Source organism: Prionailurus viverrinus, chromosome B1 (assembly GCF_022837055.1).
Source record: "Prionailurus viverrinus isolate Anna chromosome B1, UM_Priviv_1.0, whole genome shotgun sequence".
Lineage (NCBI taxonomy): Eukaryota > Metazoa > Chordata > Mammalia > Carnivora > Felidae > Prionailurus > Prionailurus viverrinus.
This window is the reverse complement of record NC_062564.1, coordinates 52659633-52676858: the sequence shown is the minus strand read 5'-3', so window position 1 is coordinate 52676858 and position 17226 is coordinate 52659633. Positions and strand designations below refer to the sequence as shown.

Below are 17226 nucleotides of genomic sequence, written 5' to 3'. Positions count from 1 at the left end.
ATTAATTCTCCTCAAACTCATCTTGAAAAAAAGAAAGACTGGAGTAATTCTAAATATAGGAGAGAGATCCCCAATAACAAATAATCCATAATTCGTTTTTTGAGCGTGCTTCGTGTACAGAACATGTAATACTTCACATTTGTAAAGAACAGCACTTCTCTGTATTCAAGTAGTTTCTTTATTCAGTTTGCATAAACCTTAGCAGCAAATGAAATGCCAAAGTTACAGGCCAACATTTTACTTTTCAGAGATTTCTTGTTATCAGAATTTTGGAAAAGGGATTATGGATTTCTATTAAGAATTGATACTGAATCTTATCAGGTACCCTATTTAGTGTCTTTTAATATGATCCTTTTCTTTAATTTGTTGATGTAATAAATTATGTTGATAAATTTTCTGCTACTGAAATCCTTGTGTTCTGAAATAAAAGCTATTTGTTTACAGTTCATTAGTCTTTTAGATACATGGATAGATCCTATTTGCTAATGTTTTATTTCAAATGAGAATCAATATTCACAAGTGGGGTCTGTCTATGAGGAGTTAACATTAAGATGATGCTGACTTTGTAATATTAGGGGGTTCTCCATCTTTCTTCCTATGGCTTTGAATCACTGAATAACACTGAGACTCTCTGTTCTTTAAATGCTGGATAGAACTCAGCCAGTAAGTCATCTGTTCTGGGGTCCTTTTTTTTTTTTAAAATGTTTATTCAGTTTTGAGACAGAGAGACACAGAGAATGAGCAGGGGAGGGACAGAGAGAGAGGGAGATACAGAATCCAAAGCAGGCTCCATGCTCTGAGCCGTCAGCACAGAGCCCAACATGGGGCTCAGACTCACGAGCTGTGAGATCACAACATGAAGTCAGATGCTTAACCGACTGAACCACCCAGGTGCCCCTGCTCTGAAGTCTTTTTAAAAAGTAGATCTTTAATTTAAGAAACAAAACAGATGAACATAGAAAGGCAGGAAAAATAAAGTAAGATAAAAACCTAGAGAGAGGCAAACCGTAAAAGACTCTTAAATAGAGAGGACAAACTGAGGGTTGATGGAGGCAGGGTGATGGGCATTGAGGAGGGCACTTGTTGGGATGAACACTGGGTGTTGCATGTAAGAGATGAATGACTCAGTTCTACTCCTGAAACCAATACTACACCGTATGTTAACTAACTTGAATTTAAATTAAAAAATAAATAAGTAAAATCTTCAAAAAGAAAAAAAAATGTAAAATAAATTTAAAAAGTTAAAGAAAACCAAAAAGTAGATCTTCAAGTGCATTTCCAATTCTTCTACAGGAATTTGTTGGTTCCTATTTTTCCTCCTCTTTGCACCATTTTGATGATTATATGATTTATTAGGAGACCTTTGATTTCCTCTACATTTTCTAATTTGTTGCCATAAAGTTTTAGGTAGTATTGTCTTGAATTATTTTAATCTCTTCTCTTTCTTGATTATGTTCTCTTCCTCATTCCTAAGATAAAGTAAATGTACTTTCAATAATAATTACAATTTTTAATTGGATAAAATCATCTGAAGTTTTCTATGACCAAATACAATTTTAATCTAGCTTTAAAACTATGAAAAAGAACACTGTAATCAAAATAGCATACAGTTGGAATAAGAATAGAGATATAATAGATTCTAGTACATTTGGAACTGCATATATGAAAAAGGTAGCATTTTACTTCAATGGAGAGATGATAGTTTATTTTTAATAAATGGTACTAGGAAAATGGTTGTCTACCTAGAAGAAAATATAATCAGACCCCTACCTCACACCATATTAAAAAATAAACTCCATGTGTACTAAAAAAAATATTAATTTTTTTTAAATTTAATTGAAAGAAAATTTAGGAGACTATACATATGATCCAGAGTTCAGAGATAGCAACTAACAAAGACAGAATAGCCAGAAGCTAAGAGAGGACAAAAAGACATGTTGATAACATAAAGACAAATTTACAAACACAAAAGGTATTTTATGGTAAAAAAACAAAAAACAAAAAACAACAACGTTATGAAATCAGTGCATAAGCAACAGATTGGGGAAAAGATTTGCAAACCATACCATAGATAAATGTCTATTTATAATATACACAGAGCTCATGAAAATTAACAAGAAGTATGGGTCTAGCATACAATCTACTTGATAGAAAAATGAGTAAAGTTTATATAAATAGGCAGTTTATCCAACACAAATCCATATAGCTAAATAAACATGTGAAAATGTTAAAATTACTTACCAGTTGGAAAATGCAAATTAAGATAATAAAATATCACATTCTATCAATAAGTTTGGGGAAAAAAGAAAAGGAGTGATAATATCAGTTGTTGATGGTAAATCAAAGGAGAATTGTGTTTTCATACATTCCTGTAATTAAAGTATTTATTATAGTTATGGTTATTTCATTTCTTCTTCTCCACTGTATTTCTTGGATGAGCCTTCCATGAGGGCTGGGATCTTTGTCTTACTCATTGTTGAATCCAAATAGGGGTAAGGGCATAATAAATAGTTATTAGAAAAATAAAATATGAAATGCTACCAACCATGTAGAAATTTTTAAAATTCTATTAAAACTTAAAAATACAGGAGCACCTGGGTGGCTCAGTCGGTTGAGCATCTGACTCTTGATTTTGGCTCAGGTCATGGTCTCATGATTTGTGGGATCAAGCCCCGAGTTGGGCTCTGTGCCGTCAGCGCGGAGTCTGCTTAGGATTCTCTCTCCCCCTCTCTCTCTGTCCCTCCCCCACTTGTGCTTGCTCTCTCACTCTCTCAGTCTCTCTCAAAATAAATAAACTTAAAAAACTTAAAAAATGCATATACCTTTCAGTTTACAATCCCACTTCCGGGAATCTCACAGAGTATCAAAACATCATTATATACGAATGTATGAGATATAAAAATGCTTATTGCAGCAATATTTATAGCTGCAAAAAACAAAACAAAACAAAATTTTGTAACTGCTCACCATTTGAATAAATCTGCATTCTAAAAGTGACTAAATATTATGCAATTCTTAAAAAGAATATGCTAGATCTTTACAGGTAAAGCTAAAAGGAATTTCTGGGGTGCCTGGGTGACTCAGTTGGTTAACCGTCAGACTTCAGTTTAGGTCAGTTTAGGTTTCGTGGTTCGTGATTTGAGCCTCGTGTTGGGCTCTGTGCTGACAGCTCAGAGCCTGGAGCTTGCTTCGGATTCTGTGTATGTCTCTCTCTCTGCCCCTCCCCTGCTTATACTCTCTCTCTCTCTCTCTCAAAAGTAAATAAACATTAAAAAAATTTTTAAGAGGAATTTCTACAACATGCTGTTACATGAGAAAAGCAAGATTCAAAAAAGTGCATGAAGTTATCCCATATTTGGAAATACCAAAGAATGAGAAAAGAAACCTCTATAGGTAGGCATATGCATATGTTTTTATGTTATGTGGAGAGACGTTTGGGGGATAAACACAAACTTGTTTACTTTCGTTATTGATGGGGGAGGTAGAAACAGACAAGGGAGGTGGAAGGGTAAAAAAACAAAAGTGAATTACAAAAACTGTGTGTGTGTGTGTGTGTGTGTGTGTGTGCATGCGTGTTGTAGGTGTCGATGCAAAGCAGTGCCCCCAAAAGATCTTTCCGAAAATATTAATGTTGTTTATCAGGTGACAGGACTTCATGCAACTTTTACCTTCTTTCTTATAATTTCATATGTTCCATGAATTTTTTAATAGTAAGCATATATTGTCGTTACAAGCAGAAAAATCAAGACAATGTGGATGACTTGCCCAGCTACAGAGAGTCATGAGGCCTGGAGGCAGGGCCAGCCCCTGTTCTCAAGAATGGCCACTGAGCAGCCCCCAGGGCTGCCTGAGACTCACGCCTTTTCCGACCTCTCCCAGCCTCCTGGCCTAATGAAGTGTTAGCAGGCAACAGCTTCTAGAATTTTCCCAGCTTGGACTCCATATTGCCACCAATTTTAAACTTCCTGAGCAAACATTTATGTCCATTTAAACAACACAACTGATCATCTAAATAACTTGACATGCAGTAAAATTCCTAAAATGAAATCACCCACTACTTACACTTCTTTGTCCTTTGACTCCTTAGCAGTATATATATGGATGCTTTTCCGTGGTTTTTATAAATACATAGGTTCGCTATGGGTCCCTCCACCCCAGTGGTTCTGACTGGAGACTAGAGTTACTCAGAAGGCCATTTGATCACCAGAGCCGCGTCTGGGTGCTGGGCTGCCACCCTGCTGTGATATTTTAGCAGTTTCAGGCTGGGTGGAGCCAGCAAATGCAGAAGTCCTTGCAAAACTGAAGTGTGACATGTGCAGGTCCTCAGTGGTTCCAGATGGCTTTGCTGCACTGAGAAGGCACTGGTCTCCTTTCCAGTGGTGAAGGACAGATGAGAGAAGGGTGTGAGTTCGTGTGTGTGTGTGTGTGTGTGAGAAAGAGAGAGAGAGAGAGGGAGAAAGAGAAAGAGAGAGGGAAGGGGGAGAAGGAGGGAAAAGGAGAGGGGTGGGGGGGAGAGTGCGCACTTGTGCACCTGTGTGTGTGCATGACAGAGCAAGCATGGGGACGTACCCATGTGTGTGTGCTTGTGGGTGTGTGTGTAGTGGGGTGGGGGGGGGTGGCAAGAGGGGAGGAAGATGAGGGAAGGGGGCTTCTATTTGTTTATTTGGCGTGGATTCATCCCCGCTGTGCAGACTTTGACCAGAGCGGGGAGATCAGAGTTTGCCCCAGGGGAGATGCTCAAAGCCCGACACACAGCAGCGGCCTGACAGAGGATGTGGTGGAACAGCAACTAAAAATAGAGAAACTAGAAACCCTTTATTTACAGTTGCCCAGCAGTTCACAGGTAGAAAAACACTTGGCATATACGATTTATGTGATATTCAGGAAGGCATCCATAGTTTGATTACGATTATCCTCATTTTATGGCTGAAGATAAAAGCGGCGAGGTGGCTTGCTAAGGTCACACTGAGGGTGGCAGAACCAGGAGCCGGAGGGTGTTTGTTCTCTGCCCCAGTGCTGCCTGGAACTTGCTGCTCGAAGCAGGTGCACAGGTATCCCTGCCTAGGGTTCCATCCCCCTTGACCCACAGTTCAGGTTCAGGTTCAGATACCCAGTCCTCTCCTCTGTGGGGGCTGCCACCTGCCTCAGAAGCCCTCCATCCGGAGGAGAGACTGGGAGGAGAGACCTCGGGGGTTGCTGCTGGAGCCAGGAGGCCTGTGGGCTGCTCTGGAGTTCAGGCACACTCAAGCACATTTCTCCCTTCCCTGGTGCAGTGGGGGGAAGACAGCGGTTCAAGGAACCTGGACTCAAAAGCAAGCTAGGCATTGGCCGTGTGAACTTGGGCAAGTCCCTTAATGTCTCTGAGTCTCAGTCTCCTCTACAAAAATGGGGAGGTATGAAATGTTCCTCGTTTTTGTACATAAAGCCTTCCCGCAAAAGCATACTCAAAGGTGAATGCCAAAAACAGCAAAACGATCGACTTTGCTGTTTTGTGGGGAGGGAGCAGTTTTCTACAGAATTAAACCACGTTAACGAAATTCTCAGTTACGTCTCGCCCATTTGGCAAATCTTCACAATCTATTTTCAGTCTTTCGCAGATGTTTTTTTAATGATGCACTCACCCATTATCGTGGGCATCAGTTCAATGACTATTTGACTAATTTGTGTAAAATTAGAGAAAAATGCACCAAAACATTAAAACAGTTGTGCAAACACTACTACCCAGGCGAAAATGGTTGTCCTGCCAAGAGCGAGCTGCTGGCAGGCAGTTGCAGGCCCCCGTGAGGCTGGGAATGTTCATTCACCAGCTGACGTGCTCAGGTTCAAATGCAGCATACGGAAAATATTTTGGGATATTGACACACAAAGATGTATGTTTTATAAAGGTCAAGACCGACAGCCTGTACATAATTCTCACGGTTGTCATGCAAACTAGCAAGATGAGGGAGAGAAAGGAACAGAGCATAGAGAGTGGTAAATAAACGTTAACTAGAGGCCACTCAGAGCAACTTGGGTGACATTTTCCCTTCCCAGGGCTTCATGATGTCCAAAGGTGGCCCTGGGATCCATTGGGATTTCCTACCTTTTTTTTAGGAGGAGGGTGCCGAGAGCCTGGTGTTGGAAGTCAGGGTATTTGGTGGTGGAGATGGGCAGGGGGACAAAGGCCAATGTGGATGGTGGGTGCTGTGTGGCCCAGAAGAGTATTGATGGCTCTGAGTCCCTTTATCCACATTGGCTATTCCAGGCATGTTATTTTAGAGGCAGGGGGATGATTTGGTTGGAAAAAAAAGTCTCATGCATGAAGTTAGCTGTGAAGTGCATATAATTTTACGACAGAAAGCTCAGGTAAACTCTGGTTTACCTTTTATTTCAAAGTTTATTTATTCATTTTGAGAAAGACAGAGACAGGGCTAGTGGCGGAGGGGCAGAGAGAGAGAATCCCAAGCAGGCTCTGGGCTGAGGTGGGGCTCAAACTCAAGAACCATGAGATCGTGACCTACGTGAAACCAAGAGTCGGACGCTCAACTGAGTGAGCCATCCAGGTGCCCCTCTAGTTTACTTTTTTTCAATAGCAGGTGCTGTAACGTGTTGAGTGTTCCCCATGTGCCACACCCAAAGCCAGACATGCTACATACACTGTCATGTTGGAGAGACACCACATGGCACACTAGATAAGGATGCTGAGCTCTGGATCCTGGTTCTGCTATTATCTACTTGGGTACCCTCGGGCGAGTTGCTTAACTTGCTAACTTCTGTCTCTTAGTCTTGAGATAACAGTTTACAACAGAGTGTTGTAAAGGTTAAATTAGTTACTACAGGCTATTAGGACATCTTGGAATGGTGCCTGGACCACAGTGAGTATTTAATAAAGGTTTAACTATTATTCCACATTTACAAATTATCAGTAATGATTTCTTCAGTAACTGTGTGAGATAGGTGTTACTACCTTCTTTCTACAGATGAGATGAACTTGGGACATGAAGTGTCTGTCCAGGTCAAACAGCTAGTAATTTGTGCGGATGGCCTTACCTCCAGTTTTGACTAGCTCCTAAGTCTGCAATCTGGAAACACCTTGCCTTGTTATTAGCTGAAAGCTTTATCTTTCTGATTTGACCTGTCAGACATGGAAGGGAGGCATTGAGGTGGAACAGCATTGAGCCTATTAGCAAAGCCAGGTCTCACCCGGGGTGCTGGCTGCCATGCTGAGATAGTGTCTTCCCTTCAGTGAGTTCTCTCGTGGAGTCCTCACGGAGTGTTTGCCAACGTCTCGGCATTCCAAGTCCTGCCCACCTCCTAGATGAGAAAACTATAGTAATGGCCCTGCAACTCTTAATCAAAGAAGAAGCCAAAGAACTTGAATTGAAACCCATTTCTTGAGTCTCAAGTTCAGGATAGCTCAAGTTGAATAATATGGATCGCTCCACATGCGAACATAAAACAGTAGTAGTGCTGGCTCTTAAAACTCTATATCGCTGTGTTCATTCAGTCGCTGCCAACTATGTACTGTGTCAGGCAAAGACAGAGAGAGGAAACAAGGAAGGAATCTGCCCTCGTGGTAGGATAAAGAGGTGAGACGTATACGCAACTCACAGCAATTCAAGGTAGGCAGGATTATATAAAGAAGAGAGGTTTTGTGAACTCAGCAAGAAGAAATCACTTCCACCTGGGAGGAAACACTAGCTAGACCATAAAGGACAATTCAGATACAGTTTTTTGGGTGAAAACTATTTTCAATGAAAAATTTCAAAATATAAAAAATAAAGAGTATAACGAACACCTGCATACTCATCACCCGTATTCAATAATTATCTTTAAAAATTATTTTCTTGTTTGAAATATTTGAGGACAAATAATTTTCTAAAAAAAGGATTGGAGCTTTTTGAAACGAAATGAAATGAATGGCTTGAAACATGCCATGTTACCTCCACATATTTTGCACGTGTCTCTAAAATGTGGAGACGGTTTCTTACATAACCACAATGTTGTTATCATACCTAAAAAAGCTAGTAATAATTCCATGGCATTATCTAACGTCCAGTGTATATTCAGATTCCCCCAACTGTCTCACAAGTGGTTTCTTGTTGGTTTGTCCAATTCGGGATTCAAACAAGCTTCCTACATCACATATGATTGTTATGTCTCTCCCTCAACTGGAGTAGCCTGCACCCTCTACTTGGGTTAGTTTCGTGCCATCAATTTGAAAAAAACACGTTGGTGGTCCTATAGAAGGTTCTACATTCTAGATTTCGCTTCCTTGTGTTGACTTGTTTCTCTATCTCCCTATTCGTAGTACATAGAATTAACTCTATGGGCTCCATAGACCTAGATTCATCTTTTTCTCATGGGGATGTCTTATGGAGGGAGCACGTGCTCAATATTGCATACTATCAGGAGGCTCACACTGTCTGGCTGCACCACTTTAGTGATGCTAAGACAGGTCTGGGTTCAAGTGATGCTGGTCTGACGTCTCCATTGACGAGCTTCTCATCAGCACTTCAATTAATGTTTCCATTAAGGGTTACTAAATATTACTAAATAATGATGTTCTCATTCCATCATTCTTTCCACGTTTGTTAGTTGAGAAAGTAAAAGATCAGAGAGAAAAAATGCCATGCGTAATTCCACCAGGGTTGAATAGTTTTTGGATATAGAGAAACAGTGCTTTCCCAGAGACATGGTGATAGGAACCTAATTCAGGAAACAGAGTTTTTCCATTGGCTGGATTGTAGAGTGTATGACAGAATTATTCAAGAAACCTCAGTCAACACCTTGTGTAATACTTTTAAATACCAGTAGCATATTTGCCCACCACTGGTATAGGACCTGATACAGAGCTGTAACTCCTGGCTGAGTAGGTGGAGCCCCTGGGCACATACAAACCCCTGCCAGGGGGCAAGCTAGCAGTGACACCTTGCGACGTGGTTGTGCTCTTGGTCAAAGTGGCTGCCAATTTAGGCACAGTGAGGAGGAGACACACATGTGGCTATTTCAGTTTTGTAGAGTGAAAATTTTTCCACTGTGGAAATTTGCTCCGCACCATGGTAAAATTCATAAAGAAGATTTTCAAGTGGTAAAAAGTTTGAGGGTGCTGAGCAAAGCTTCAGGAAGGAAGACAGCACTCTTGTGAAGCTGTGTTAAGTAAACTACAGACACGTGTTTACTGGGTCACTGACATTTGATTCTGCTGACAGAGAAGCTTGAAATTTGGTAGGCAATTATGAGGAAAAATGGCACCGTGTTGATGTCTAAGTTCTTGTTATAATTACTAACCTGTGAATAAAACTATTTTTTTGGAGGCACCATGCAAATTTATATTTTCAAAACACTCACAGTAGTGATAATTAAAACATGCCACCAATATGGCAAAACATAAATACAACTACTGTTGTGCTTTTTATTCATGGCACTATGAGTCTTACTCTACTTTGTAATTTCTAAATTTCTTTGCATTGTTTTCCTTTAAAAAAAAATTAACCAAAAAAAGCAAATCATGAGTTCACTACTGTCTAACGGAGTCCATTATGCTTCCTTAGCCTAACTGTTCTCAAATCTCAGTTTGCATTACAAACATTTGGGAGTTTGCAAATTCCTGAGGCCCAGTTCTGATATTGGGGCCAAGGTGGGGTTCCAAGGTCTCCATTTTTAACAAGTGTCCCCAATGATGCTGATGCAGACAAGCTCACCAACCCTGCTTCATGAAGACGCTTTCTTTCTTTCTTTCTTTCTTTCTTTAATTTTATTTATTTATTGAGAGAGAGAGAGCAAAGGAGGGTCAGAGAGAGGGGGAGATGAAGAATACCAAGCAGGCTCCACACTGTCAGCATAGAGCCTGACGCAGGACTCAATCTCAGAAAGTCAGATCATGGCCTGAGCTGAAATCAAGAGTTGTACACTTAACTGACTGAACCACTCAGGGGCCCCACGAAGACCTTTCCTTAATTTGGCTGCACTTTTGGAGTATTACTTGTAAAAAGGATTAGAAGTATTGCCGACCTTGGGTATTTCTTCATATGAGTGCCTCATAAATAATGCTTATAGTTCTCCTGCCAGTGATCTGCTTGTCTTTAAATGAAATGAATTTCTTCTATCCTCCTTACATATACATTCCTTACATATTAATATATTTCTACAAGATTTTGACAAGGGGGAAATAACTTCCCTTTCTGTAATACTAGCTGGCATCTCTATGATACTTGGCAATTTGCAATTGACTTTCACACACTGTATCTCAGAAACCTCAAAATAAGCCTATGAGCTAAACAGACTCACCATCCTCCTCCTCGTCCTCAGACAGAAGACTGAAGAAAGAGGTACAGAAACTAAAGTGCAGAACAAGGATTTGAGTCTCATCTCTGCCTTCAAAGCCTTGCTCTCTCCCACTGAGCTCACAGGTATCTTTTCAGATCTATATGTTCACGACTTGAACTTCTTTAAAAAGACACTATCCATTATTCAGGCTTTTGGAGCCACCTCCCCCACGTTGATTAAGCACAACCCGGAGACGGAATTTGTAAAAAGAAGGCAGGCTTGTGCAGAGAAACACCTCTATCTACCAGGCTTTGGGGGTAGGGTGTGCACACTTGGACTGGAAACATTGGCTCTATTATACTTTCAAAGATGAGCCTGGAAAAGGTTAAAGACAGAAAAAGAAAAGACGACAAGGGTCTCAGGCCTCTGGGGTTAATCGTGATTATTGAATGGATCTAGAGACACGGGTGTCCAGCTAGAGATACGGAGATTTAGAATTAATGTATAAAAGTCTTTGTTGCAGGATTTGCCAATACATGAAAATATGAATGCTAATGATGACTAGCACAGTGCCTTGTACTCTTTCCTACTCAAGGCTAGACACTGTGCTGTGTTCTTTATGTACAGTACGTCTATGCCTGACAGCAGATGCAGTCCCTCCCATTTTACATGCAAAGAAACCAAAGCTCAGTGAGGTGTAAGGACTTGCTCAAGACCACACAGGGAGCCATATATTTAAAAAACAATTCTATCTGTCTTTAAAGTCTGGTTGACCCACTCTGTTCCAAAGTATGGGAAGTAATGAAAATAAGACACTTACGATGACATCTGTGAAAAACATGAAACTGATTAGAAAGTTATGTAGGAGTGCTAGACAAGAGAAGGTGGATTCTGGTAGGACTTTAGGATAGGAAGGGCATCTTGGTGGGGCGCCTGGGTGGCTCAATCAGTTAAGCATCTGACTTCGGCTCAGGTCATGGTCTCATGGTTTGTGGGTTTGAGCCCCGTGTCGGGCTCTGTGCTGACAACTCAGAGCCTGGAGCCTGCTTCTGATTCTGTGTCTCCCTCTCTCTCTCTGCCCCTTCCCTGCTTGTGTTCTCTCCCTCTCCCTCTCTCTCTTTCAAAAGTAAATAAACATTAAAAAAATTTTTAAAGGAAGAGCATCTTGGAGAATTTCAAGAGATTCATTATTTATAATTACTGCTGTAAGTCTCATTTTGGGCCAGGTTTGTTATCCCAGGGTCAGGCGATTGTGTCTGAGTGAGCCACCCTACTGAGTAGTGCTAAAGGATAGATTGATCTCACATTGAAGAAGGACTATAGTGGCATGCTTCAGAGTTCTATCTTCAGCCTCTCTTAGTTAATATTTTATTAGCAATTTGTGTGCAGACTCAAAAATTCTGTTCATTAGATTTTCGGAAGACATAAAATGAGAGGACAAACTAACAGAGCCAGATTAAAAAAAAAATCCCTCAGGAATGATTGCTTGAAGCTAACAAGTTGAATTAAAATAAGAGTAAAAATGCATGCAATTTAAGCTCAAAAAATTCAGCCAGCGAGGTGTCATAGCACAGAGGCCTGACTCCTTAATAGTGTGTGAGGGACAATGTGGCAGGTGTGATGCAGAGAGTACTTCCCGACTTTGGAAACTCACAGAATTGTGTGGACTCCTGGATTTGCCGCTTAATAGCCGTTTGATAGAATGATGTGATTTATTAATCCAAACCTCTGTTTCCTTGCCTGCATAATGGAAATAGTATGCTAACCTTGAGGAATTATTGCAAGGAATAAAGATCGTATACATAAGAGGCTGGCATGTAGTTTGTGCTTCATAAAAGTAGCACTTTTTGACTGGAAAGGACTTAGAAGTGCCAGCAGGTATTAAGTTTACAAATCTGGGTACAACCACCGTCATGACGACCATGGACAGTTATAGTAACTAACATGAATATTGGTGCCAAGCATTATGATTAGCTTTACAAACCTTGTATGGCTTTTTTTAGAATACAATCTCATTGCCTTCTTATTTCTCACACCTTCGGGAGGTCCCATACAATTTATGCAAGGTGCATACAGACTGTCATTCCATTCAGGGAAGGGGCCTGTGGGGAACTAGTCTTGCACAGCTGCAGAGTAAATCCATATCAACTACCAATACAGAACAAAGTGCTTTATCCATAAATATAAACAGCAACCCAAGTGTCAAAAGAATCAGAAGAAAATGAGCAATATTAAATATAGGGTTAAAAATAAACAAGTAGAATAGTTCAGGAGAAAGCAGAGACAGAATGCAGAAAGTGACTTTTAAGAAAACCTCTAATTAGTGTCCTTAGAGAGATTATACAGGATAGTGTATAAATTTAAGAGGAATATGTTGATGTGAGAAAACAAAAATTATTGTTAGAAAAGAGGAATTATTGTAAACTAAAAATGTGATTGAAAAATATTAAGATGGGTACAATGGACATTCCAAGTTAATGATCTAGAATATAAAGTCAAGCAATATCCTAGAAAATAACATAAAAAGACCAATGTATAATATCAGGAACAATCAAGAATGTTCATTGCCACCATTCCTATTCAATACCATACTGGAGGTCTGAGATAATGCAATAACACAAGAAAAGGAAATAAAAGGTATACAGATTGGGAAGGAAGAAAAAAAACTGTTTGTTCACAGACGACATAATTGTCTATGTAGAAAATCCCAGAGAATCAACAACAACAACAACAACAACAACAACAAACCCTCTTGGAGCTAATCAATGATTATAGGAAGGTTGCAGAATAAAGGTTAATATACAAAAGTCAATTGCTTTCTTATATACCAGCAATAAATAATTGAAATTTAAAATTAAAAACACAATACTATTCACACCAAACAAATGAAATTGTAAACTACAAATTAAACAAAATATGAACAAGAAGAAAACTATGAAACTCTGATAAAAGAAATCAAAGAAGATCTAAATAAAAGAAAAACTATTCCCTGTACGTTGATGGGAAGATTCAAAATTATTAAGATGTCAGATTTTCCAACTTGATCTACACTTTTCAAGCAATCCCAATTAAGATCCCAGCAAGTTATTTTGTGAATATTAATAAACTGGTTCTAAAGTTTATTTAGAGAGGCAAAAGATCCAGGATAACCAATACAAAATTGAGGAACAAAGTCAGAAGACTCAGCTTTAAGACTTAATATAAAGCTAGAGTCATCAAGACACTGTGGTATTGATGAACAAATAGATACACAGATCAATGGAACAGAACAGAAGGCACAGAAATAGATTCCCCACAAATATAGCTAACTGGTCTTCGACAAAGGAGCACAGGCAATTCAATGAAGAAAGTATATTCTCTTCAATAGATAGTGCTAGAACAAGTGGACATCCACATGCCAGAATATGAATATGAACATACACACACACACACACACACACACACACACACACACAGACCTTATACCTTTCACTAAAATTAACTAAAAATGGATCATAGACTTAAATGTAAAACATGAAGTTATAAACTCTTAAAAGATAATAGAGAAAAAAACTTAGTTGACCTTGCTTGGTGATGACTCTCTTTTTTTTGTTTGTTTCAAATTAATGATTTTATTTCTATGTTTAATGCAAGCAGAGGGGTCCAAAACAGACTAATGTACATGGATATAGTTTAAATGTAACAACAACAAAAATATTTGAACTACATATACCAAAGAAGGGAAAGGGATTCTTCCATAGCAGCCTTGTCCTATTTTGCAGTTTCTAAATAAGTAGAAACTAAACACACATTTCACCCAACTTAACTCAGGATGAAGTAATACGACTTTTTTGATCAACTACTGAAGACTTCTTTAAGCATAAAACTTAATAGACTTTGAAATGGAAGTCACTATATTTTTTTAGTCAATTGGATAAATGGCCTCCTTGGCTCCTGAAGTCTGATTAACAAAAAAATCTTTCCATGAAGCTCAGAAGGAACTCAATGGCAATGAGGTCCAGTTAGGGGATGGACACTCTACACATCATGCTAATGAAAACTGAGATGCTTCTGTCCTCCTTGATGCCAAGTGGAAAAGCATTATTTTTTTTCCAAACTAACAGGGAATGGAGCCAAAAAGTTAAAAAGTCAGAATGAATTTTTCTCTTTTTACTCAGAGAAGAGGGACACTTTTTCATTCCCTTTTATTATTATTATTATTTTAATTTAATTTTATTTTTTTTATATATTTATTTATTTTTGAGAGACAGAGTGAGACAAAGTGAGAGTGGGGGAGGGGCAGAGAGAGAGGGAGACACAGGATTGGAAACAGGCTCCAGGCTCTGAGCTGTCAGCACAGAGCCCGACGCGGGGCTTGAACCCACAGACCATGAGATCATGACCTGAGCTGAAGTCGGACGCCCAACCAACTGAGCTACCCAGGCACCCCATTATTATTTTAATTTTAGAGAAAGAACATGAGCAAGGGAGAGGGGCAGAAGGGAGGGGGAGAGAGAATCTTAAGCAGGCTTCATGCTCAGTGCAGAGCCCAACGTGGAGCTCAATCCCATGACCCTGGGATTATGACCTGAGTTGACACCAAGAGTCAGGTACTTAACCAGCTGAGCCATGCAGGTATCCCTTTCATTCCCTTTTAAAACGAATTCCATGCTGAGTCCTTGCTCCTTTAGAACTGTAATTTAAAGGTCAGTTATTGCTAGCAAAGTCAGATGTGCCTCTTTGCCAAACTTGAAAATGATTCACATGAAGAAACTATTGGTTCAGATCCGAGGAGGCACTGATTTCTTTACTATAATACTTGTAGCCTGATAATGTATAATATCAGGAACAATCAAGAATGTTCATTGTCACCATTCCTATTCAATACCATACTGGAGTTCTGAGATAATGCAATAATACAAGAAAAGGAAATAAAAGGTATACAGATTGGGAAGGAAGAAAAAAAACTGTTCACAGATGACATGATTGTCCATGAAAGAAAAAAATTGATAAATTGGACTTCATTAAAATAAATAATTTCTGCTCTGTGAAGGATCCTATTGAGAGAATGAAATGACAAGCCACATTCTGTGAGAAAATATTTGCAAAACATATTTGATAAAGAACTGGTACTCAAAGTAGGCAAAGAACTCTTAAAACTCAACAGTAAGAAAACAACCCAACTTAAAAATGGGCAAAAGTTCTGAACAGACACCTCACCACAAAAAGATATACAGATGGCAAAACAGAATATGAAAAGATACTCAATATCATATGTTGTTAGAGGACTGCAAATTAAAACAACAGTAAGATATTAATAAAATGGCTAAAATCCAAAACACTGACAATACCAAATGCTGGTGAGGATGTGGAACCATAGGATCTCTCATTCATTAACAGTCAGAATGCAAAATGATACAGCTACTTTGGAAGACAGTTTGACAGTTTTTACAAAGCTAAACATACTCTTACATATGATTGAACAAATATACTTCTCAGAATTTACCCAAGGAGTTGAAAACTTAGGTCTGTACAAACACCTGCATGTGCATGTTGATAGCATGCTGATGTTGATGTGCATGTTGTGCATGCACATGATGTGCATGTTGTGCATGCAACATGATGTGCATGTTGATGTGCATGTTGATAGCATGTTTATTCATAGTTGCCAAAACTTGAAAGCAGCCAAGATTTCCCTCAATGACATGAAACTATGGTACAGATGATGTAAAGTTATTCAACATTAAAAAAAAGTGAGCCATCAAGCAATGAAAAGACATAGAGGAAACTTACATGTATATTGCTAAGTGAAAGAAGCCAATCTGAAAGGTTACATACTGTATGATTCTAGCTTGATGACTTTCTTAGAAAGGCAAAATGATAGAAACAATAAAAGATCAGTAATTGCCAGGGATTCAGGAGGGGAAGAGAGAGGTAAATAGAGCACAAGGGATTTTTAGGGCAGTGAAATTATTCTTTATGATAGTGTAATAGTAGATACATGTTAAGCATTTATCAAAACCAAATGAACAACACCAAAAGTGAACTCTAATACAAACTATAGACTTTAGATAATAAGAATGTATCAATATTGTCCATCAACTGTAACAAATATACCACATGAATGTAAGATATTAATAATGGAGGATAATGGAGAGAGCAAGGGAGGTATATGATAACTCTCCCTACTTTCCATTCATCTTTCGGTAAACCTAAAGCTACAAAAAGTAAAGTCTACTGACTAAAAAAAAAAGATGAATATAAGATCAATTCATATAAGAGAAATTAAGAAATAATCATTAGGAAAATAACACTAAGAGTTCTACTCATACAAGGAGAGAATCAGAACAGGATTTAAAAACTATAGAAAATAAATAATGTAAAAATAATAAAAGAAATTTACAAGAATTAAAAAAAATATGTCTTAAAATGGAAAGATCCCTCTGATAACTGAAAAGATTTTTAAAATATATAAACATATTTGATAAAAATGTTAGAGCTCCAAGAATACATATGAGGCCCTACAATTTTCTATTTCTCTCTCTAGAAAAAGAGTTTTCCTATAAGGGAATGTACGTCAAATGATCATTAGATTTGATGCTAGAAATAGAGTCAGGCTTTGAAGGTTCCTCATGGGAAATATTTCAAGCCTAGAATTTCATACCTAGTAAAATGATCAACCCAGTTTGAAGATAAGGACAGTTTTGAAAATGCAGGAATTCAGAAAAATCATCAAGACTACATCGTGTATATCTCAAGAGATTTCTGCCTCCACTCATGAGTAGTTAATTCTACAGGAATTGCTGTATCCCCCAAAATGAGTAGAAAATTAGACAGAAAACTATTTTCCGATATTGAACAACAGGCAGCATGGAATTATGATCCCTGGGAAAGGGAGAACAAATGAGGTCCTATAATTGCCCCAATTACTGCCAGAAAGCAGTTCCTAAGCCAGAGATTTGAGGAACCCAGGGGTTTCACTGAGTTGAGGGAACAGAG

At 38.7% G+C, this 17226-nt stretch overlaps 1 protein-coding gene and 1 long non-coding RNA gene across 6 annotated transcripts in view; one reads left to right on the top strand and one right to left on the bottom strand.

Moving 5' to 3' along the window:
* BLK (BLK proto-oncogene, Src family tyrosine kinase) overlaps positions 1 to 17226 on the bottom strand; it is a 79892-nt gene that overhangs the window by 22206 nt on the left and 40460 nt on the right. The window contains exon 1 of one of the 5 annotated variants that reach the window (XM_047857363.1): positions 4063 to 4322. The exons of 3 other annotated variants lie outside the window; for them this stretch is intronic. The gene's annotated coding sequence lies outside the window, so the exon portion shown is untranslated. Of the gene's footprint in view, positions 1 to 4062; positions 4323 to 17226 lie in introns of those variants that run through there. One more of the 5 variants, XM_047857364.1, reaches the window with a different exon arrangement.
* LOC125164567 (uncharacterized) overlaps positions 4320 to 17226 on the top strand; it is a 36634-nt gene continuing 23727 nt past the window's right edge. Inside the window, exon 1 of the long non-coding RNA XR_007151809.1 lies at positions 4320 to 4401. This is a non-coding gene — a long non-coding RNA (uncharacterized LOC125164567). The remainder of the gene's footprint in view (positions 4402 to 17226) is intronic.